The following is a 25,363-nucleotide window of genomic DNA, read 5'->3' on the forward strand; positions in this document are numbered from 1 at the left end:
CTTGGCTGCCACAGCGGGCCTAGTCGCACCCGTGGAGCGACCTGGTGGCTCCCCGCCACAGCAAGTCCATCCCGCTTTGCCGGGTTGCGGCTGGCATCGTTATCTTCCGCGGTGGTCCAGGGAGTCCACAGACTTTAGTCCCAAGGGACTATTTCCCATAGATTGTGACACTCTGCTGTCATTTTTGAGGAATTATATGACCTTGGCAACTAATCGAGAAACTTGGGGTTGTTTGTCAAAACACTAGATGACAGTGGCAGTTTTGCCCTCACTGAGTCTCCCTTGCTACGACCTGTGCCTGCTCCACCTGCCACCATTCTCTTTATAGCTGATCTGTAGTACTTCCTTTAGAAGCAAAATATTTTCGAAATTTAAAAGTATAGTACATTCACCAACCCACTTACGTAGTAACTTTATTAGTTATATTTTCAAAAATAAATGATTAAGCTGTAATGTGCTTTAATTTAGGCAATTTAAGTTGTTCTCAATGTGCATGAGTGTGTGTTCATTTCAAAGTGTTACGTCCCTGTTTTGTGTGTATAGATTAGCTGGTGTACTGTAAATCTTTTCCTCATTTAAAAGACTGACTATGTGTATGTATCTTTATATGTGTCTAGATAAACAGGCTCTAGAAGGATTTTAAATTTTTTGAAGAAAATTTTGCGGGGTTATCATAAAATGTTTCTTTAAAGAATTGAGTTTCCTAAAACAAAATTGTTTAATAATGGCATCACTTTGATGATTTTCAGTTATTACACAAGCATTGAGATGTGCCTTTTAACCAAAATTTGATCTCCTTTTTTTAATTTTTTCGAGCATGATTATTTTTGCTTACTTTCATTGCACTACAAATTTTAGGATCACAACTTTAAAACTCTCATAATCACAGTATTTAAAATGTGTTATATGCTTACTTCATTATTAAATGTGTAATTTTAACATTTTTATGGAACAGAAATACATGGCTATTTCAGAAAAATTCAAACAACACACATATAGGCTAATGTCATGTGCGCTCTTGCATCCCCGTTAATGTTTTCAGATTTGACTATGTAAATTAAAATTTTCCATGCCTTTATATCCTCTATGCAATTTTAAAAAAATGGTTAGTGAAATATATTAATAAGTTATTCAATTTTCAAATGCTTCAAATACACTAGAAGGACAATATACACTCACCGGCCACTTTATTAGGTACACCTGCCAATCACATGGCAGCAACTCAGTGCATTTAGGCATGTAGACATGGTCAAGACAATCTCCTGCAGTTCAAACCGAGCATCAGTATGGGGAAGAAAGGTGATTTGAGTGCCTTTGAACGTGGCATGGTTGTTGGTGCCAGAAGGGCTGGTCTGAGTATTTCAGAAACTGCTTATCTACTGGGATTTTCACGCACAACCATCTCTAGGGTTTACAGAGAATGGTCCGAAAAAGAAAAAACATCCAGTGAGCGGCAGTTCGGTGGGCGGAAATGCCTTGTTGAAGCCAGAGGTCAGAGGAGAATGGGCAGACTGGTTCGAGCTGATAGAAAGGCAACAGTATCAAATCGCCACACGTTACAACCAAGGTAGGCAGAAGAGCATCTCTGAACGCACAGTACGTTGAACTTTGAAGCAGATGGTCTACAGCAGCAGAAGACCACACCGGGTGCCACTCCTTTCAGCTAAGAACAGGAAACTGAGGCTACAATTTGCACAAGCTCATCGAAATTGGACAGTAGAAGATTGGAAAAACGTTGCCTGGTCTGATGAGTCTCGATTTCTGCTGCGACATTCGGATGGTAGGGTCAACAACATGAAAGCATGGATCCATCCTGCCTTGTATCAACAGTTCAGGCTGGTGGTGGTGGTGTCATGGTGTGGGGAATATTTTCTTGGCACTCTTTGAGCCCCTTGGTACCAATTGAGCATCGTTGCAATGCCACAGCCTACCTGAGTATTGTTGCTGACCATGTCCATCCCTTTATGACCACAATGTACCCAACATCTGATGGCTACTTTCAGCAGGATAATGCACCATGTCATAAAGCTGGAATCATCTCAGACTGGTTTCTTGAACATAACAATGAGTTCACTGTACTCAAATGGCCTCCACAGTCACCAGATCTCAATCCAATAGAGCATCTTTAGGATGTGGTAGATTCGCATCATGGATGTGCAGCCTACAAATCTTTGGCAACTGTGTGATGCCATCATGTCAATATGGACCAAAATCTCTGAGGAATGTTTCCAGCACCTTGTTGAATCTATGCCACGAAGAATTGAGGCAGTTCTGAAGGCAAAAGGGTGTCCAACCCATTACTAGCATGGTGTACCTAATAAAGTGGCCGGTGAGTGTAAGTATTTACATGTTTTGTGGATTTTTATTTCCCAAATTTTATGCACTGAGTCCACTAAATAATTTATTTTGCAATAAAGAATTACAGATTACACTCCAATTCAATTTTTTTTTTTAAAAGTGTATAATTTTGTTAACAAATAAAATATAATATATTATTAAGTTACTACAGACAAACAAATTAAAATAAATTAGAAATGTATTAATAAAATTACCATCCATGTGAATTGATTCTCGAGTACTGAATTCTTTGAAAACATTACATGCAATAAATTAAGTCTTTATTTGAAAACATTAAAAAAAAACAAACAAATGACCTATTCCAACATATTTGATTGCAATATCAAGAAGGTAAGTTACAGCACTTACACTCCATCCAAACAATTCAAAATATTCTCATTGTGCAATACTAGTGAATTATTGTTTACGTAAAGTAATGCATGTAAGATATTTACACTTGCAATCAGTTTTTAATTTAAGACAAGATTAGAAATGAGCGAGCACTGAAATGCTCGGGTACTCGTTATTCGAGACGAACTTTTCCCGATGCTCGAGTGCTCGTCTCGAATAACGAGCCCCATTGAAGTCAATGGGAGACTCGAGCATTTTTCAAGGGGACCAAGGATCTGCACAGGGAAGCTTGGCCAAGCACCTGGGAACCTCAGAAAAGGATGGAAACACCACGGAAATGGACAGGAAACAGCAGGGGCAGCATGCATGGATGCCTCTGAGGCTGCTTAATCGCACCATTATGCCAAAACTATGGGCAACAGCATGGCAATGACAGAGTGACCGAATGAGGCTAGATAGCATCTAAAACATCCAATAATTGACCCTGACACTATAGGGGACGGCATGCAGAGGCAGCAGCAGCAGCGGCAGGCTAGAGAGTGTCTTGGCAACATACCCCAAATGGACTCAGGCTTAAAACCAATGGGTGGCAGAGAGGAACCAAAGGAGGTGAGCAAGAAGCGCTCAAATAATATCGGTAAATGATAAATGTTTGCCAGTATATTTTGTGGATTACACAGCAGGGTGGCGACAAAGTTAACAAGTTTGATGAGGAAGCCATGAAAACAACCCAAAATTCTGCCTGACACAGCTCGTTTGATAAGGGGACCATGTATGGAGGCAGTGAACTAGTAGTAGATTAAAGGTGCTGCAGTTAAAACTATATTAGTTGGATCTTGGGATGGAGCTGGCGCTCCGCTGCCAGGCGAGCTTTCGCCAATCCAAGCCCCTGTCTCTAGGCTACTCCCCAAACAGCACTTCTAAGAACCTTTTGTATAAGATCAAGTCTAGTAGCGTTCTTATAAGTTTAGGATATGGCGGGTGAGGGGAATGTAAACAGATGCACAAGAAGCGCTGAAATAATATTGGTAAATGATAAAAGTTTGCCAGTATATTTTGTGGATTACACAGCAGGGTGGCGACAAAGTTAACAAGTTTGATGTGGAAGCCATGAAAACAACCCAAAATTCTGCCTGACACAGCTCGTTTGATAAGGGGACCATGTATGGAGGCAGCTATATGGACTCCATGTATGGAGGCAGCTATGGCGATGACGTGTGGAGGTAGCAATGGAGACAACGTGTGAAGGCAGCTAAAAAGACGACGTGTGGAGGCTGCTATGGAGACAATGTAATTTGGATAGTGCCTGTATGTGGCAGTCCAAAAAAGTTTTCAAACCAGAGGAGCAGGTAGCTGGTCCTCCAGAAAAATTACATAGATTGAGTGCCTGTATGTGGCAGTCCAAAAAAGTTTTCAAACCAGAGGAGCAGGTAGCTGGTCCTCCAGAAAAATTACATAGATTGAGTGCCTGTATGTGGCAGTCCAAAAAAGTTTTCAAACCAGAGGAGCAGGTAGCTGGTCCTCCAAAAAGATTAAATAAATTGAGTGCCTGTATGTGGCAGTCCAAAAAAGTTTTCAAACCAGAGGAGCAGGTAGCTGGTCCTCCAGAAAAATTACATAGATTGAGTGCCTGTATGTGGCAGTCCAAAAAAGTTTTCAAACCAGAGGAGCAGGTAGCTGGTCCTCCAAAAAGATTAAATAAATTGAGTGCCTGTATGTGGCAGTCCAAAAAAGTTTTCAAACCAGAGGAGCAGGTAGCTGGTCCTCCAGAAAAATTACATAGATTGAGTGCCTGTATGTGGCACTCCCAAAAATTTTTTAAAACAGAGGACAGGGTAGTTGGCCCTCCAGAAAAATTAAATACATAGAGTACTATAGCCAGAGCCAGTTGGCCCTGGCAAAAAAATTGCCAGTTTCCTCTGCTTTAGTGTACAAAGAGGAGGAGAAGGAGGACAATGAGGAGGAGGAGTGCATACATTATTCAGGTTCAGCTTCTTTCACCTGGTGGAGAATGGAAATGCGGAGAAATCCAGGCTTTATTCATCTTGATAAGCGTCAGCCTGTCAGCGCTGTCAGTCGACAGGCGTGTCCGCTTATCGGTGATGATGCCACCAGCTGCACTGAAAACCCGCTCGGACAACACGCTAGCGGCAGGGCAGGCAAGAACCTCCAAGGCGTACAGCGCCAGTTCGTGCCACATGTCCAGCTTTGAAACCCAGTAGTTGTAGGGAGCTGTGTGATCATTTAGGACGATGGTATGGTTAGCTACGTACTCCCTCACCATCTTTCTGTAAAGATCAGCCCTACTCTGCCGAGACTGGGGACAGGTGACAGTGTCTTGCTGGGGTGACATAAAACTGGCAAAGGCCTTGTAAAGCGCACCCCTGCCAGTGCTGGACAAGCTGCCTGGTCGCCTACTCTCCCTCGCTACTTGTCCCGCAGAAGTACGCCCTCTGCCGCTAGCGCTGTCAGAAGGGAAATACTGTTTCAGCTTGTGCACCAGGGCCTGCTGGTATTCATGCATTCTCACACGCCTTTCCTCTCCAGGGATGAGAGTGGAAAGATTTTGCTTGTACCGTGGGTCCAGGAGAGTGAATACCCAGTAATCGGTGCTGGAATAAATTCTTTGAACGCGAGGGTCACGGGATAGGCAGCTTAGCATGAAATCTGCCATATGCGCCAGAGTCCCAACGCGCAAGAATTCACTCCCCTCACTGGCCTGACTGTCCATTTCCTCCTCCTCCAACTCCTCCAACTCCTCTTCTTCTGCCCCTACACGCTGAACAGTGAAGGACTGAACAATGGTCCCCTCTTCTGTCTCGCCAACATTCTCCTCCTCTTCCTCCTCATCCTCCTCCACCTCCACCTCATCCTCCTCCACCTCCTCCGATATGCGCTGAGAAACAGACTTAAGGGTGCTTTGGCTATCAACAAGGGAATCTTCTTCCCCCGTCTCTTGTGACGAGCGCAAAGCTTCCGACTTCATGCTGACCAGAGAGTTTTTCAACAGGCCAAGCAGTGGGATGGTGAGGCTGATGATGGCGGCATCACCACTGACCATCTGTGTTGACTCCTCAAAGTTACTCAGCACCTGACAGATATCAGACATCCACGTCCACTCCTGATTGTAGACTTGAGGAAGCTGACTGACCTGACTACCAGTTCTGGTGGAAGTTGACATCTGGCAGTCTACAATCGCTCTGCGCTGCTGGTAAACTCTGGATAACATGGTCAGTGTTGAATTCCACCTCGTGGGCACGTCACAAAACAGTTGGTGAGCGGGCAGTTGGAGGCGGCATTGCGCTGCCCTGAGAGTGGCAGCATCTGTGCTGGACTTCCTGAAATGCGCACAGATGCGGCGCACCTTCGTGAGCAAATCAGACAGATTGGGGTATGTCTTGAGGAAACGCTGAACTATGAGATTTAACACATGGGCCAGGCATGGCACATGTGTCAGTCTGCCGAGTTGCAGAGCTGCCACCAGGTTATGGCCGTTGTCACACACAACCATGCCTGGCTTCAGGTTCAGCGGTGCCAGCCACAGATCAGTCTGCGCCGTGATGCCCTGTAATAGTTCTTGGGTGGTGTGCCTTTTATCGCCTAGGCTCAGCAGTTTGTGCACCGCCTGCTGTCGCTTAGCGATGGCACTGCTGCTGTGCCTAGAGCTACCGACTGATGGCGCCATGCCCACGGATGGTAATTCAGAGGAGGAGGTGGAGGAGGGGTGGTAGGAGCTGGAGGCATAGTAGGCCTTTGAGACCTGGACCGAGGTAGGCCCCGCAATCCTCGGTGTCGGCAGTATATGACCAGCCCCAGGGTCAGACTCGGTCCCAGCCTCCACCAAGTTAACCCAATGTGCCGTCAGCGATATATAGTGGCCCTGCCCGGCAGCACTCGTCCACGTGTCCGTGGTCAGGTGGACCTTGTCAGAAACGGCGTTGGTCAGGGCACGGAGGGCACGTGCTTGTGCAGGGCTGGGACGGCACATCGGGAAAAGTAGTGGCGGCTGGGGACCGAATACCGAGGGGCAGCCGCCGCCATGAGGTTTCAAAAGGCCTCGGTCTCTACCAGCCTATAGGGCAGCATCTCCAGGCTAAGCAACTTGGAGATGTGGACGTTGAGGGCTTGGGCGTGTGGGTGGGTTGCGCTATACCTCCTTTTGCGCTCCAGCGTCTGGGGTATGGAGAGCTGAACACTGGTGGATGCTGTGGAGGATCGTGGAGGCGAAGATGGGGTTTTCGCACGGGAGGTGTTTGGGCCGGGGTCCTGGGCAGGGGGCTGACTAGCAGATGACACAGGGGAAGGAGCAGTGGTGTGCCCGGCCGAAGGTGAACAGGCTTGGTGCCATTGAGTGGGGTGTTTAGCATTCAGATGCCTGCGCATACTGGTGGTAGTTAAGCTAGTAGTGGTGGAACCCCTGCTGATCCTGGTTTGGCAAAGGTTGCACACCACAGTCCGTCGGTCATCCGGTGTTTCTTTAAAGAACCTCCAGACTTCTGAAAATCTAGCCCTCGCCACGGGAGCTTGACTACGGGCAACATTTGGCGCTGATGCACCAGCTCTGGCCCTGCCTCTCCGTCTGGCCCCACCACTGCCTCTTCCAACCTGTTCTGCTATAGGACTCGCCTTTGTCTCAGAAGCACTGTGTTCACCCGGCCTATCAACCCAACTTGGGTCTGTCACCTCATCATCCTCCGATCCCTCAGTCTGCTCCCCCCTCGGACTTCCTGCCCTGACAACAACTTCACCACTGTCTGACAACCGTGTCTCCTCATCATCCGACACCTCTTTACACACTTTTTCCACTACGTGAATAATGTCATCACCCACAGACTGCAACTGGTGGAAAACCTGGGCATCGGAAAATAGCTCAGCAGCAGCAGGACAAGTGGTTTGTGACTGTGGGAAGGGTCCAGAAAACAGTTCCTCAGAGTATGCCGGTTCAAATGCCAAATTTTGGTGGGAGGGGGCAGACTGGGGGGAAGGAGGCTGAGGTGGAGGAGCTGGAGGAGTGCCGATTTCGGTGACATGGGTGGACTGCGTGGAAGACTGACTGGTGGACAAATGGCTAGAAGCATTGTCCGCAATCCACGACATCACTTCTTCGCACTGTTCTGGCCTCAACAGTGCTCTACCACGAGTCCCAGTAACTTGAGACATGATGAACCTAGGGAGTGTACCTCTGCGGCGTTCCCCTGCTCCCCCATCAGCAGGTGGTGTTTAGGGTTAAACATTTTCCAAATTAAAGTGTAAACTTGAAAAAAAAATAGCTATGGCTAGTTTCTAACCTACACTGACAGCACACAACTGGATTTTGTGCTTTGCAAGATGAGTTTGAGCTATAAAATGAAATAAAGGTAAAAAAAAAAAATCAGCAGACTCTGCCTAATTCTACTCAAACCCCTAATAAATTGTCCCACTTCGGTGTTTGAGGTGGATATGCGTGTCACTAAGAGCCAAACACAACGGTCACAGGTCTCCCAGCAAATTCCTCACAGTATGGTACTAGCTGCACTACTAGTGCCAGCAAGCCCAGCCACAAGCAAGCAAAAAAAAGGAAAATATAACGCTATTGTAGGCCTAAGTAAGCCGTTGGGGTTCTCCTATGGCTATTTTGTAGCCTACAATGAGAGCACACTGCTTTGCAAGATGAGTTTGAGTTTAAAATGAAATAAAGATAAAAAAAAAAAATATTAAATCAGCAGACTCTGCCTAATTCTACTCAAACCCCTAATAAATTGTCCCACTTCGGTGTTGGAGGTGGATATGCGTGTCACTAAGAGCTAAACACAACGGTCGCAGGTCTCCCAGCAAATTCCTCACAGTATGGTACTAGCTGCACTACTAGTGCCAGCAAGCCCAGCCACAAGCAAACAAAAAAAAGGGAAATATAACGCTATTGTAGGCCTAAGTAAGCCATTGGGGTTCTCCTATGGCTATTTTGTAGCCTACAATGAGAGCACACTGCTTTGCAAGAGGAGTTTGAGCTATAAAATGAAATACAGCTAAAAAAAAAAAAAATCAGCAGACTCTGCCTAATTCTACTCAAACCCCTAATAAATTGTCCCACTTCGGTGTTGGAGGTGGATATGCATGTGACTAAGAGCTAAACACAACGGTCGCAGGTCTCCCAGCAAATTCCTCACAGTATGGTTCTAGCTGCACTACTAGTGCCAACAAGCCCAGCCACAAGCGAACAAAAAAAAAGAAAATATAATGCTATTGTAGGCCTAAGTAAGCCGTTGGGGTTCTCCTATGGCTATTTTGTAGCCTACAATGAAAGCACACTGCTTTGCAAGATGAGTTTGAGCTATAAAATGAAATACAGCTAAAAAAAAAAAATCATCAGACTCTGCCTAATTCTACTCAAACCCCTAATAAATTGTCCCACTTTGGTGTTTGAGGTGGATATGCGTGTCACTAAGAGCTAAACACAACGGTAGCAAGTCCCCCTGCAAATTCCTCACAATATGGTACTAGCTGCACTACTAGTGCCAGCAAGCCCAGCCACAAGCAAATTAAAAAAAAAAAGTATAACCTTATTGTAGCCCTAAGAAGGGCTGTTGGGTTCTTGTAGAATCACTCCTGCCTAACACTATTCTAATAGAACACCCTAACGCTTTCCCTGACCAGCAGCAGCTCTCTCCCTAGCAGCATCCAGACACAGAATGATCCGAGCAGCGCAGGCAGGGGCTAGTCTATTCCAGGGTCACCTGATCTGGCCAGCCAACCACTGCTATCGACGTGTAAGGGTACCACGTCATGCTGGGTGGAGTGCAGAGTCTCTTGGCTTGTGATTGGCTCTGTTTCTGGCCGCCAAAAAGCAAAACGGCGGGAGATGCCATTTTCTCGAGCGGGCGAAGTATTCGTCCGAGCAACGAGCAGTTTCGAGTACGCTAATGCTCGAACGAGCATCAAGCTCGGACGAGTATGTTCGCTCATCTCTAGACAAGATGTATTGCCAGTCCACACCACCTTGGGGGCTATTAAAATATTTTGAAAGCTTAACTCGCACTCTCCACCTTGACAGTTGGTTAGGATTAGAGATGAGCGAGCACTAAAATGCTCGAGTGCTCGTTACTCGAGTCGAACTTTTTCCAATGCTCGCGCATCTTTCATGGGGACCAATGCTCTGCAATAAAATGTGTCACTTTATTGAGAAATAAGGAAGTCAGTCCTGTTTCTTCGTGTTTTTTATTCAATGGAATATTCGTGGAACTTCAAAAAGGAGAATGACCCGTGTTAAACATCTGCAATGTGTTCTTCACACATAATGGGGCAGATTTACTTACCCGGTCCATTCGCGATCCAGCGGCGTGTTCTCTGCGCTGGTTTCGGGTCCAGCCGGGATTTATTAAGGCAGTTCCTCCGCCGTCCACCAGGTGGCGCTGCTGCGCTGAAAAGCATCGGAAAGCGCTGAAGTTCACTGAGCCGGGCTGAGTGAAGGTAAGTGCAAGCTCCGCAGCAGATTTTTTTTTTTAAATGCGGCGGTTTTTCCGAATCCGTCGGGTTTTCATTTGGCCTCACCCCCGATTTCCGTCACGTGAATGCCAGCGCCGATGCGCCACAATCCGATCGCGTGTGCCAAAATCCCAGGGCAATTCAGGGGAAATCGGCGCAAATCGGAAATATTCGGGTAACACGCCGGGAAAACGCAAATCGGGCCCTTAGTAAATGACCCCCATTGTTCTTCACATACTATTGTGAAGAACACCTTTCTGCACTAATGTCTTCTGATAAGTTAGCAGATGTATGGAAACATCTGCAATGTGTTCTGCACTGTGTTTATTGTGTTCTTCACTGTAATGATCCGTAATTGAAAGCTCGTTCTCGAGCTGGAGAAATACTCGTCCGAGCAACGAGCCGTTTCGAGTACGCTAATACTTGAACAAGCATCAAGCTTGGAAGAGTATGCTCGGTCATCTCTAGTTAGGATGTGTAATTTTGCGTGCAAAATTATGTAGTACACAACACGTTTTAACAACCATGTCAATGTTAACTGTACCAAGACAAATAGCTGTACAAAGTACTCTCCACTGGCTTATTAAAATGCCGAATGCACACTCCACTACTTCGCCTGCTCTTCCAAGGCTAGTATTGTATAAACGTTTGGATATCCAAACGCTTCATCACCAACAAAATAATGTGGAAGACATATGTTAGTTCTCTAGCATAAAGCCATAAAACTTTAACCCCTTAACGCTGAAGCCACTTTTCACCTTCCTGACACTGCCCATTTTTTTAATATCTGACATGTCTATTTAAGTGGTTATAACTTTGGAACGCTTTAACATATACAGTTGATTTTGAGATTGTTTTTTCGTGACACATTGTACTTCATGTTGGTTGAGAAATTTTATATGTTTAGTATTTATTTATGAGATAAATGGAAATTTGGCAAAAATTTTGAAAAAAACAATGTTTTCCAAATTCAAAATTTTCTACTTTTTTGGTTGGTCATATCATTAAAATAACTAACATTTTCCATATGTCTGCTTTAACTTGGCATCATTTTTCAAACATCTTTTCCTTTTTTTAGGATGCTAGGAGGCGTATAACTTTAGGTGCAATTTTTCCGATTTTCACGAAATTCATCAAAACCCTAGTTTTGGAGGGTCAATTGAGTTAGAAGTGACTTTATAATGCCCACATGACAGAAAACCCCCACAAATGACACCATTTTAGAAACTTTTTCCAATGCTCGCGCATTTTTCATGGGGACCAATGCTCTGCAATAAAATGTGTCACTTTATTGAGAAAAATAGGAAGTCAGTCCTGTTTCTTCGTGTTTTTTATTCAATGGAATATTCGTGGAACTTCAAAAAGGAGAATGACCCGTGTTAAACATCTGCAATGTGTTCTTCACACATAATGGGGCAGATTTACTTACCCGGTCCATTCGCGATCCAGCGGCGTGTTCTCTGCGCTGGTTTCGGGTCCAGCCGGGATTTATTAAGGCAGTTCCTCCGCCGTCCACCAGGTGGCGCTGCTGCGCTGAAGAGCATCGGAAAGCGCTGAAGTTCACTGAGCCGGGCTGAGTGAAGGTAAGTGCAAGCTCCGCAGCAGATTTTTTTTTTTAAATGCGGCGGTTTTTCCGAATCCGTCGGGTTTTCATTTGGCCTCGCCCCCGATTTCCGTCACGTGAATGCCAGCGCCGATGCGCCACAATCCGATCGCGTGTGCCAAAATCCCAGGGCAATTCAGGGGAAATCGGCGCAAATCGGAAATATTCGGGTAACACGCCGGGAAAACGCAAATCGGGCCCTTAGTAAATGACCCCCATTGTTCTTCACATACTATTGTGAAGAACACCTTTCTGCACTAATGTCTTCTGATAAGTTAGCAGATGTATGGAAACATCTGCAATGTGTTCTGCACTGTGTTTATTGTGTTCTTCACTGTAATGATCCGTAATTGAATGCTCGTTCTCGAGCTGGAGAAATACTCGTCCGAGCAACGAGCCGTTTCGAGTACGCTAATACTTGAACAAGCATCAAGCTTGGAAGAGTATGCTCGGTCATCTCTAGTTAGGATGTGTAATTTTGCGTGCAAAATTATGTAGTACACAACACGTTTTAACAACCATGTCAATGTTAACTGTACCAAGACAAATAGCTGTACAAAGTACTCTCCACTGGCTTATTAAAATGCCGAATGCACACTCCACTACTTCGCCTGCTCTTCCAAGGCTAGTATTGTATAAACGTTTGGATATCCAAACGCTTCATCACCAACAAAATAATGTGGAAGACATATGTTAGTTCTCTAGCATAAAGCCATAAAACTTTAACCCCTTAACGCTGAAGCCACTTTTCACCTTCCTGACACTGCCCATTTTTTTAATATCTGACATGTCTATTTAAGTGGTTATAACTTTGGAACGCTTTAACATATACAGTTGATTTTGAGATTGTTTTTTCGTGACACATTGTACTTCATGTTGGTTGAGAAATTTAATATGTTTAGTATTTATTTATGAGATAAATGGAAATTTGGCAAAAATTTTGAAAAAAACAATGTTTTCCAAATTCAAAATTTTCTACTTTTTTGGTTGGTCATATCATTAAAATAACTAACATTTTCCATATGTCTGCTTTAACTTGGCATCATTTTTCAAACATCTTTTCCTTTTTTTAGGATGCTAGGAGGCGTATAACTTTAGGTGCAATTTTTCCGATTTTCACGAAATTCATCAAAACCCTAGTTTTGGAGGGTCAATTGAGTTAGAAGTGACTTTATAATGCCCACATGACAGAAAACCCCCACAAATGACACCATTTTAGAAACTTCACCCCTCAAAATATTCAAAACAACCTTTGGGAATTTTGTTAACCCTATGAGCGTTTCATGAGGGTGAAAGATAAATGAAAGTGAAATTACAGAAATGTAATTTTATCTTACTATAGATTCATTGAACACTAAAATTTGCACCTTCACAATGGGTTAAAAAGGAAAATGCATTTTACAATGTTGAGGGCAATTCCTCCTGAGTATGCCAATACCCATTTTGTCACTGTACCCTGCTGTATGGGCGCAGAGGGGCACTTGGAATAGAAAGAGCGTTGTTTTGTTTTTGGAGGGCAAATATGGCTGAAAAAGTTTTCATGTGTCAGGATGCATTTGGAGAGCCCTAATGGTACCAAAACAGAGGAAAGCCCCAACAAGAGACACCATTTTGGAAAGTACACCCCTTGGAGAGTTTAGCAAGGTGTAATTTGTGTATTTGCCCCAACAGGTGTTTGATTCAATTAGGCCCCAAAAGGGCAAAAAGGTGAAAATTTTCTCAACAAAGTCACTTTTACCCCAAATTTTTGTAAGCCACAAGGGATAATAGATGAAACAACACCCATAAATGTGTAAAACTATTTCTCCTAAGCACAGAACTGCACCACTTTGCATATAAAGTGTTGTATGGGTACACAGTAGGGCTCAGAAGGGAAAGAGGGGCTTTGGCCTTTTAGAAGCCAGATTTGACAAATGTCAGGATGCATTTGGAGATCCCTAGTGGTACCAAAACAGAGGGGAACCCCAACAAGTGTCACCATTTTGGAAATTGCACCCTTTGGAGAATTTAGCAAGGTGTAATATGTGTATTTCCCCTACAGGTATTTGCTTCAATGAGGTCCCTAAAAGGAAAAAGATGAACATTTTCCCAAAAAAGTCACTTTTACGGCTAATTTTTGTATCCCATAAGGCATTAAAGATGAAACAACTCCAAAAAATGTGTACTAGCATTTCTCCCGAGTATAAAATTGCCCCACACATGCAAATAAAATGGTGTATGGGTACGCAGTGAAGCTCAAAAGGGAAAGAGGGGCGTTGGCCTTTTAGATGCCAAATTTGACAAACATCTTTTACATGTGTCAGGATGCATTTAGAGAGCTGTAGTGGTACCAAAAAAGAGGGGAACCCCAACAAGTGTCACCATTTTGGAAAGCACACCCCTTAGAGAATTTAGCAAGGTGTAATATGTGTATTTGTCTGTAAATGTGTTAATTAGGACTTAAATAGGAAAAAGATGAAAATTTTCTTATAAAGGTCATTGTACCCCTAATTTTTTATAGCCACAAGGGATAAAAAAAATGTAGTAACCCCCAAAAATGTGTAAACCTATTTCTCTCGAGTGTAGAAGTACCCCACATGTGTATATAAAATGTTGTATGGGCGCACAGTAAAAGGAAAGGCCTTTTAGAAGCCAAATTTGACAGAAATGTTTGACATGCATTTGGAGAACCCTAGTGGTATAAAACAGATAAGAATCCGAAAAGTGACCCTAATTTTTGAATGCACACCCCTTAGAGAATTTTGCAATGTGTAATATATGTATTTGCCCCTACAGGTGAATGATCCAATTAGGCCCTAAACATTAAAAAGGTGAAAATTTTCCTATAAATGTCACTTTACCCCTAATTTTTGTAAGCCACAAGGGATAATATATGAAATAACCCTGAAAAAGGTGTAAATCTATTTCTCCCGAGTGTAGAAGTACCCCATATGTGGACAGAAAATGCTTTACGTGCGCACAGTAGAGGAAAAGAGGGATGTTTATCTTTTAGAGGCCAAATTTGACAGAAATCCTTCACATGTGTCAGGATGCATTTGGAGAGCCCTAGTGGTACCAAAACAGAGGAAAACCCAAAAAGTGACCTTAACCCCTTATCACCGACACTAGTTTTCAGCTCAATGACCAGACTCGATTTTTCAAATCTGACATGTCTCACGATAATTGGTTATAACTTCGGTACGCTTTAAGATATCCCGGTGATTTTGAGAATGTTTGTTCGTGATACATTGTACTTCATGTTAGTTATAAAATTTAAGTGATACGTTTTGCGATTCGTTCTGAAAAAAAGTGAAAATTTGGCAAAAGTTTGTAAAAATTCTTCATTTTCCAAGTTTGAAATGTTCTGCTTTCCAGACAGGAAGTAAAACTACCCAAATAGCTTGATAAATTACATTTACGGAATGTCTGCTTTATGTTGGGATGATATTTTATGCATCCTCTCACTTTTCTAGTATGTTATGAGGTGCAGAACTTTAGGTGCGATTTTTCTCATTTTCATGAAAATTGCCAAAACTCACATTTTGAGGGAAAACTCAGCTTCCAAGTGACTTTGTAAGGCCTAAATAATAGTAAAACCCCATAAATTACCCCACTATAGAAACTTCACCCCTCAACGTATGTAAAACAACTTCTATTAAGTCCATTAACCCTTTAAGTGTTTCACATGGGTTAAAACAATATGGACCTGCGATTTAGAAACTATGGAATTTTTTTGGAAAATACATTCATTTAGGCCAAACCATTTAATTTCAGAATAAATTAAATGATGAAACACACTGCAATGTTTGATGCCCAATTCCTCCCGAGTGTACTGATACCACATATGTGGTGGTAAACTTCTGTACAGGCGCACATTGTCACATTGTACTACCTATACATTTTTATTTTTTTTGGTAATGCAAACATATGAGGGCTTATTTTTTTACGGAATGAGATACAATGTATAGATAATTCATTTAGGGGGTCTATAGCTTATTCATGAGATTTTATTAACTATTTCAAGGGGGACAAAATCATCAATTTTTATTTTGGATTTTTAGCATTTTTTTTCCCCCGCTCACCATAATGTAAAAATAATATTTTATCTTTATTCTCTGGTTCACTACGATTGCGGTGATACCTCATTTATATAGTTTTTCTTATCTTTGCTCAATTTTCCTGAGCAAAACCAATATTGGAGAATATTGCATTGTTTTTACTATTGACAACTTTTTAGGGCCATAACTTCTGTATTTTTATGTTGTCAGACCTGGTTGAGGGCTTATTTTTTGCAAAAAGAGTTGTTCTTTTCAGTCGTATCATATTAGGGATGGTGTTTGTGATGGTGTTTGATGAAAAATTGTATATTACGGGAAGTTTTTCGTATTTTTTTTTTTTAATCGTTCACCGAGCGGGTTCAATATTGATTTAGATTTATTGTACAGATTAATACGGACGCGGTGATACCAAATATGTACATTTTTCGTGTGTTTTTGTCTTTTATATATTGTATTTGCATTATATGTGTAACTGGGGAGATTATGGGACTTTATTTTATTTATTTACTTAATTATTATTATAAAATGATTTACTCTTTTTTTTTACTTTCACATATTTTCCACCTTTTGGCTTGAATAAGCGATCATCCGATCACTTATTCAAGCCTCTACACTGCAATACACTTGTATTGCAGTGTATAGTGTAAGTAACTGAGCATGCCGCGCATGCTTAGTTACTTAAAGCCGGGTCCTGCCAGGAAGGCAGGACCCGGCGAGAAGAGGAGCCGACAGCCTTGGGTCACTCGTCGGGACCCGGGGCAGCGGCAGGAGGGATTGGGTCCCCCGGTAAGCACATCGGAGTTTTTCCGATCCCGGGTGTTAGTGCCGGGTCTGGGCTGTGATATCACAGCCCGACACCGGCACTATACTGACCCGATGTCCCGAAATCTTCTTCTGACGCGGCGCCGTAGAAAGGCGGCGCGTCAGAAGAAGTACCCTTAATGACCGACGTAGATTCCCGATAGGGCAGTCATTAAGGGGTTAATTGTTGAATGTACACCCCTTGGGGAATAAAGCAAGGTGTATTATGTGGTGTATTGTAATACAAGTGCTGAAATGAGCATTTTGAACATATAGGTGGTTTCCAAATACGATGTGCAATGGAGTCCAAGATGGAAATTGCAATTATTTCTGGAAAGTTCAGTGCCCGTTATGTGGTGCTCCTTATGAAATAATCAAGGGGTATAGGGAGCAACGTGACCTAACAGTTGTTACAATTATTAATTTTACTGAATTCACAACAGGTTGGGCGTGAATTGTGAATGTGTTGTGTATAAGGAGGTAGAATATACCAGGGGACCAACTAAACTTTTGTCACAATGGAGTTGTCACAGGTCTCATAGTAGTATGTAGTGTCCATCCTACCGTCTCTTTTGGAACAGACTCTTTATTGAGTCCTACCTTTAGAAGCAGCAGAATTCACTGGGAAAATGCTGTCCTGGCAAAACACGGGAACATCTAAACCAGAGGTACTGGGGCCCCGTCCTTCTTGTCCCAATATTATTTTCCTAATATCTTCCTCTTGAAAACTGAGAAATAAGTATAATAGGAAGGTGGGGCAAATAAATACACTAGGAAAAGGTAAACACATCTAACTAGAACTGTAAATACTAAGAAGGAGAAAAGCAGATGTGTACATATGAAAAATATTTTATTAATTACAAAGAAGGCAGAACAATATAAAAGCATTTAAAAACCCTAGAGAAGAGGGTAAACAATCACAGCACTCCCCGTAAAAATATAAGTACAAAGATGACACAAATAATAAGCAAATGAGGTGGACTTATCTAACAGGTGAACAATAGATGAGGTAGGCTTGTCAGTAGGGGATTATGTAATATCAGTATAGTACAAATTTATCAATAATCAAAAAGCCACAGTCTCATGCAGAAGGTAGTTTTGCCGATGGAAAAAAAGCCACAATCACATGTAAAAGGTGAGACTACATTACCGTTGGTATAAACCAGGGGAGGAGGAGAGACCCCACGCGTATCGCCCGTCTGGCGGGCTTCGTCAGGGGATAATGATAGAGTGGTCTGTGTGTCCTTAAGAAGCCCTAAAGAGGCCCCTGATGCGACTCAGCCGTGGAGCCGACGCGTCAGCAACAGGACGTCATTTCCGGTTGGAGCCGGAAGTACGTCAATGTGTACGAAGATCATGTGGTCCAAGGAGTAGGCGGGGTATGCGTGGCATTTGTGGCACGCCCCGTACAATGTAAGCCAATACAGAGTGAGAAAAGGAATAGGAAAACCATAGCAACGTGAGTAAACTTGAAAGCGAATTCAAAGCACGTTGAAAAACGGCGCACATATGGGGATCAATACATTAGAGAATAACGGCGTCTATCACAAGAAGATGTTTGATAAGAAAGAACGTGATGTAAAAAACTTGAGTAAAGTACGTGTGAGAAAGCACACATTAGGTGATGACATGTGACGGTGTCATCTATATCATATATTGGAATGCAAACAATAATATTAATATCTGACAGAGCTCAGTTGGAGCTAAGAAAGAATAAAAAATATTTAAATATTTAAAATATTTATGCAAATATAATACAACGGCGCCGAAGTAGAATGAGCAAAATAGAGTGCCAACGTGAAATACAAATGTGAATATCAATAAAATTTGGTAGAAGTGCAAATCATACATTGAAGAATTAGTTAGATAAACAATAAGCCTAGTGGCGATATAAATAGTGGCGCAAACATGGACTAACAAATGGTGCCGAGAGGGTACCAAGAAAAAACCAAGAAGGCCGATATCCAATAAAGATAATAAATTAATAGTACAAGAAGTAACCATGCGGTATATTGTAAAGTAGTATAGCCAACGACGCGAGTAAGCATGAGTCTTCAGAGAAAAGTAGGTAATATGTGCATGCGTGAGCACCGGAGTGAGCTCAAACGTGCCAGGGCTCGGAGGCCACTCTGAACAGAGGGAGGAATTCTGTGAAGTCGAAACAAACTGACGAGTACCATGGGTATAAACAGGCGGCAGAATAGACTGAGTCGCATCAGGGCACCAAAGAGACAATGACCATGAGTAAAAGATCAAAAACATGATATATTGATAAGGTATATAGTAAAAATCGCGATCACATAAAGTATATATAAAAGACTCCAGAATACAGAGAGTACAGTACGAGTGGATGAGCAGAACAGGACAAAAAGACATGAGGATATGTCCGACTGGGGTAGGACATATATATTAAATTGACATTGGATAGACAGAGCAACATATGGAAATCTGAGATAATAAGGGTAAACGACAGGAATAGAGAACGGGCCATAATGTAGAGCCGAGAAGACAGGGTTCCAAGGAAGGTCCAGGTGTGGATGTGTCGATCATGGAGGAACTTGAATCCTTACACGATGTTCAGAGTTTTATGATCCACCAGAGAAGAAATCGTCCCCGTGCAATACTATCCAAGGTATCTAAAGCTTAAAAAGTATATGGTTAGAGAGCACAAAAAAGGAGAAAAAAACAAAACCAACAAGACAGTTGTGAACCAAAAAAATGTAAGTAGGTGCTGCAAAATAGAAGGTGCAAGTAGGGGGCCCAAAAAGAAACCTGTAAGGGGTCCAGGATGAAAAATGCCAAAAGGAACGGTGAGATGCTGAAGTGTAGAGCAGTGAGTATATGTGAATGCCCAAATGTGAAGGAGGTGTAACGAATGCCTATTGTCGCGGGCATATAAGTGTGGATGTGGATGAGATGTGGAAGAAGGAGGTAAAGTGGGGCGCTGGTGGGACAAAGAATTAAGAGTTAATTGTATGTTTACTTTTTATAATGGCCGGTAAACAGCAGTTCCTCATTCAGGCCGAAGGGAGCAATAGTATTTAGGGTGTAGATCCATTTTGATTCGCTGCGTAATAATTGATGAGTAATGTTTCCTCCCCTGATGTTTTGGGTAATTTTTTCCAGACCGGTGATCCGTAGATCCCGGGCGCGACCCCCATGGAATTGCAGGAAATGCAAAGCTACCGAGGTGAGAGTTTTGCCTCTTTGTTGGTCCACTGCGGCCATATTGATCGTCGAAATGTGTTGCTGACACCTTCTACGTAATTCTTGTGTCGTTTGTCCGACATAGAGCTTGGGACAGGGACAGGACAACACATAAATAACATCCTTTGTCTTGCAATGTATAAAGTCATGGATTTTGTACTTACCCAAATTGATGGGGTCCATGAATTCCGTTGTACGTATTACATGTGGGCAGATCGAACAATCCCTGCAAGGAAAGGAGCCCTGCACTCGTGTTCCCCGTCCAAGAGAAGTGGTCGGACGCTGAAAGTGACTTCTGGTGAGTTCATCCTTCAGGTTTTTTGCTCGTCTGGCTGTCATCTGTGGTTTGTCTGTGAGAAAAGGCAAAAGCCTATCATCGCTTTTTAGAATATTCCAGTTTTTGTCCAAAATCCTGTATATGTCCGACCATTGGTTGTTATACATGGTAATTAATCTGGGTTTTGCGTCTGTCAGCCTGGTCTTTACCTGTAATAACTCAGAGCGTTCACTGTCTCTAGCTCGAATGTAAGCCCTAGAGATAGTCTTTCGTGGATAACCCCTGTTGACGAAACGAGTGGTAAGATCGCAAGCGGAGCGTTTGAAATCAGCATCATTGGTGCAATTGCGTCTTACCCGCAGAAATTGTCCCGTTGGGATTCCCTTTCGCAGATGAGGGGGGTGAAAGCTTGAGAAATGAAGGAGGTTATTGGTAGCTGTCTTCTTACGAAACAACAAAGTCGTCAGGCCAGGCGGTGAGTACTTGATATTGATATCCAGGAAGTCCACTTCACTGTCGGAAAAATGTGATGTTAGCTTGATATGCCAGGGATTGCAGTTCAATCGATCGATAAAAGTGCGACAATCATCTATGGTACCTGTCCAGATAATGAGGATGTCATCGATGTAACGAAACCACCCTGCCACACAGTTGACAAAGTCCAGACAACGGTATACAACATTTTCTTCCCACCATCCTAGGAATAAATTCGCATAGGATGGAGCACATTTGGCTCCCATCGCTGTCCCGGAAGTTTGTTTGTAAAAAGTCCTATCGAAGACAAAATAGTTTTGGTGTAACACCAGATATAATAAATCCAGGAAAAAAGAATCATGTCTCCTGTCCGCTGACCATTCTTTGTCGAGAAAATAAGTAACCGCCTCAATGCCTACCTGGTGTTCGATAATGGTGTATAAGGATTCCACATCGAGGGTCACCAGCAAAATCGGATTCACTGTGTGGAAATCATTAATCCTTTGAATTAGATGGGTGGTATCACGGACAAACGAAGTTAATCTGGAAACCAACGGTTGTAAAAAGAAGTCTAGGTAAGTACACAGTTTCTCATTGAGACTGCCCATCCCCGAGACTATAGGTCGGCCCGGAGGCTTTGTCAATGATTTGTGCACCTTTGGTAAAAGGTAAAAGGTGGGAATAACTGGTTTTTGAGTTGTCAAGAAATCTGCCTCCGTCTTGTTCAAGATGCCAGCCCTTAGTGCAGCCGAAATCAGTCGATCGATTTTGTCCTTGAAAATTTTCGTGGGGTCTGAGGGAAGAACAGTATAGAAACAGGTATTACCCAACTGGCGCTTAGCCTCTTCTAAATAAAGGGTGAGGGGCCAGATCACAATATTTCCCCCTTTATCAGCCTCCTTTATGAGGAAGGAGGTTTGTTGTTTAAGACCTCGAAGGGCCATACGTTCAGATCTGGTCATGTTTTCCATTTTGTTATTATCCGGATGGAGAGACCGGATGTCCCTCAAAGTGGATTCGTAGAAAATTTGTAGTGCCGGGAATAACCGGAAACTGGGTGTACTCTGAGAGGGGTTACGTAGGGTAAATTTCTTCCTACCTTGTTCTATGGAATTTTCATTGAGTAGGTCCAAGAGGTCCCTGAGAGTCTGTCTATCCTCGTCCGGAATGGAATCCAGCATAGACGGTTGATGATATAACAATTTGAACGCTAATTGTCTGCAAAACAAGTAGAGGTCTTTAGTGAGTTCAAATTTATTTAGTCGTTGCATAGGGGAAAAAGAGAGACCCTTTTTGAGGACAGACAATTCAATATCAGACAAATGATACTCAGAAAGATTAATAATTTGTAAGTCATGAGAATTACCGTGTGTTGTGGTTTTTCTGCCCCTGTAGGTCTTGTCACGTTTGTGGTTTGGGGACCACTCACGGTGTCTGGGGCCTCGTTTTCTGGTATTGTGTTGTCTAGGGGTGGTGTCCTCCGAGTTGTCTGATTCACTAAGATCCGTGGATTGAGAGTCACTTATCTGAGGGCCAGCAGTCGGTCGGTTATGGGATGTTTTAGAGTAAAACCGGCGTTTATTGCCTCTGTGTGTCCAGTGGTAGGCCTTACCCCTCTCATAGTCTGTTTTGTCCCTCTGGAACTTGTGTTGTTTATTCGATATAATGTTTTTCTCGTAATCATCAATGGTTTCCTGTAATTTTTTCCGAAATGGGTCCACCAGTGTTGTGTCGAAAGTTGTCAGGCGGGATTCAAGTTTTTTAATTTCCTCACGTTGTTGGGTCAGAAGTGTCCTGTCATGGTCTAAGAGCATATTTACCAAGATTAATGAGCATTGGGATAGACCCTTTCCCCAAATATTCTTTTCATCCGTATCTATCTCCCAGGAAGGAAAGATCTGTAATCTCAGACCACGGGGAAACTGAGAAATAATACGGCAGGACCTGCACATTGGAACAGTTCGTAAGAGTTCTACAGCATAATCTGTACAATGTGCACGGCCAGCGCTTTTGTACCATATCTTTGTTTTTCGTAGGAAAATTAACGCCAAGTGTTGCTCTTATTCACTCTAGCGATGCCATTGTGATGAATATTGCTGCTTTTGGCTGGACCAAATCGACCAGCCAATAGCGACAAACATGGACAGAGGGGGGCAACAAAACCCCTCTGGACCTCAAGGCAAAATTGGTGGCAGTCAGGAACAGCCCCCACCCTGCCCCGATCACCGTGTCTACAGACATGGTGATCGGTATTACTGACGTCATAAGTAAATTCACTTCTATTGGCTGGCCTGAATTCATGAGCCAATAGCAGCGATCATGAACTGGGGAGTGTGGAGGGGACGGAACCCTTCTGGTCCATGGGGCAGGATGGATGGCTGTCAGGAACAGCCACCATCCTGCCCTGATCACTGTGTCTGAACCGTGTTGGAAAGTCACTACCCGCCACACCGTTCTATAACAACGCGCGTTGGGAATAGGCTATACAATCTTTATTTATTTTTTAAGCAATTTGGACAAATAAGGGCTTATCTTTGCGAGACGAGATGCACTGTAAAAATACCTCCATTTTAGTGGGGTTTTAGCTTATTGAAGCTATTTTATTAACTTTTTACTTGTGGAGGAAAATAAAATCATCAATTCTTGTTTTGGATTTTTAGCATTTTTTTTAGGGGGTGTTCACTGTACCATAAGAATAATATATTATCTTTATTCTACGAATCACTACGATTACGTTGATACCTCATTTATATAGTTTTGTTTATATTTGTCCAATTTTACTGAAGGAAAACTAGAATAGAAAAAATTGCATTTGTTTTAGTATTGCCATTTTTATAGCAGCATAACTATAGTATTTTTTGGTTGATGGAGCTGGTTGTGAGCTTATTTTTTGCGTGCCAAGTTGTTCTTTTCAATAGTATCATTTTGGTGCTTCTAACTTTTTCGGATCACTTTTTAGAACATTTTTTGTAAAGCAATTTGATAAAAAAGTTTACATTTTTGGCAAGTTTTTGGGGTTTTTTTTTTACCAAGTTCACCAAGCAGATCAAATTAAGATTAGGATTTATTGTACAGATTGTTACGGACGCGGTGATACCAAATAAGTGAGGGGGGTTGTGATTTAGTGGTTTTTATACTTTATTACTTGTGTACAAAAAATGTGCTGAAAAACCTCGCCTCGGCTTATACACGAGTCAATGATAAAAATAAATAAATTAATACTCACCCTCCGGTGTCCCCGATGTTTCTCGCGGCTCCCGGCGGCTCCCGATCCCTGTCGCGGCTCCCGGCGGCTTCTTCACTCTTCACTGGCCGGGAGATCGCGCTGGCCGTCGCACTCTGTGATGCGAAGCTGTCGCCGCGGATGACGTCATCAGCGGCGACAGCGCGGCATCACAGTGTGCGACGGCCAGCGCGATCTCCCGGCCAGTGAAGAGTGAAGAAGCCGCCGGGAGCCGCGATGGGGATCGGAAGCCTCCGGGAGCCGCGACGAACATCGGGACAACGGAGGGTGAGTATTAAGTTTATTTCTTTATCTGTATACTAATAGGGGCTGCTGTATACTACTGAGGGCAGACAGTATACTGATGGGGGCAAGCTGTATACTACTGGGGACAAGCTGTATACTACTGGGGGCTGTGCTGTGTACTACTGGGGGCTGTGCTGTGTACTACTGGGGGCAAGCTGTATACTACTGGGGGCAAGCTGTATACTACTGGGGGCAGGCTGTATACTACTGGGGGCAGGCTGTATACTACTGGGGCAGGCTGTATACTACTGGGTGCAGGCTGTATACTACGGGGGCAAGCTGTATACTACTGGGGGCAAGCTGTATACTACTGGGGGCAAGCTGTATACTACTGGGAGCAAGCTGTATACTACTGGGGGGCAGGCTGTATACTACTGGGGGGCAGGCTGTATACTTCTGGGGGGCAGGCTGTATACTACTGGGGGCAAGCTGTATACTACTGGGGGCAAGCTGTATACTACTGGGGGCAAGCTGTATACTACTGGGGGCTGGCTGTATACTACATGGGGGCTGGTTGGCTGTATACTACACCCTCGGCTTATACTCGAGTCAATGGGTTTTCCCAGTTTTCGGTGGTAAAATTAGGGGTCTCGGCTTATACTCGGGTCGGCTTATACTCGAGTATATATAGTATTTATTTTTATTTTAAAAAACCTTTATTTATTGTTTTAACTTTTTTTTTTACAGTTACTGACATCTTAGCTTGAACAAGTGATCTTCTGTTCACTTGTTCAAGCTCTTTTACAGGCTACACAGTGCAATACAGATGTATGCACATGCCCAGTGTCTTACAGCTGGGTCCTGCCAGAAGGCAGGGACCCGGCTTCCGGATGAAGATCGCACAGCCCCGGGCACCGCGATCGGTAAGCGCCGCGGGGAGGGTCCGATTGACTTTAAAAGCAGTTTAAATGCCTCTAACACGCCGCGGTCAGCGCGACCGCGGCGTGTTAGGGGTTAACACCCGCGATCGGAGAAATCTCCGATCGCGGGTGTTAGAGGCGGGTGTCGGCTATAACACTGGTGCCAGAAGCCGGTGCCAGAAGCTTGACGTAATAATACTGCATTTTGCGGGAACGCACCTCCCGCCACGCAGTACTATTACGTCAAATGTCGGGAAGGGGTTAATAAAGGAAATGTTGTCTACATTTTTTTTTTAAAGAAATGTAATTTTAGATAAACTCACCGTAAAGTCAAAAGCAAACTTCCTCTGGAGATATTGCGCATAAGGTGGGCCAAAAAATTTTTTAAAAAATATCAAAAACCAACTGATTTTTTCAAACTTTTTA

The sequence above is a fragment of the Engystomops pustulosus genome, chromosome 4, assembly GCF_040894005.1.
Source record: "Engystomops pustulosus chromosome 4, aEngPut4.maternal, whole genome shotgun sequence".
NCBI classification, from domain to species: domain Eukaryota; kingdom Metazoa; phylum Chordata; class Amphibia; order Anura; family Leptodactylidae; genus Engystomops; species Engystomops pustulosus.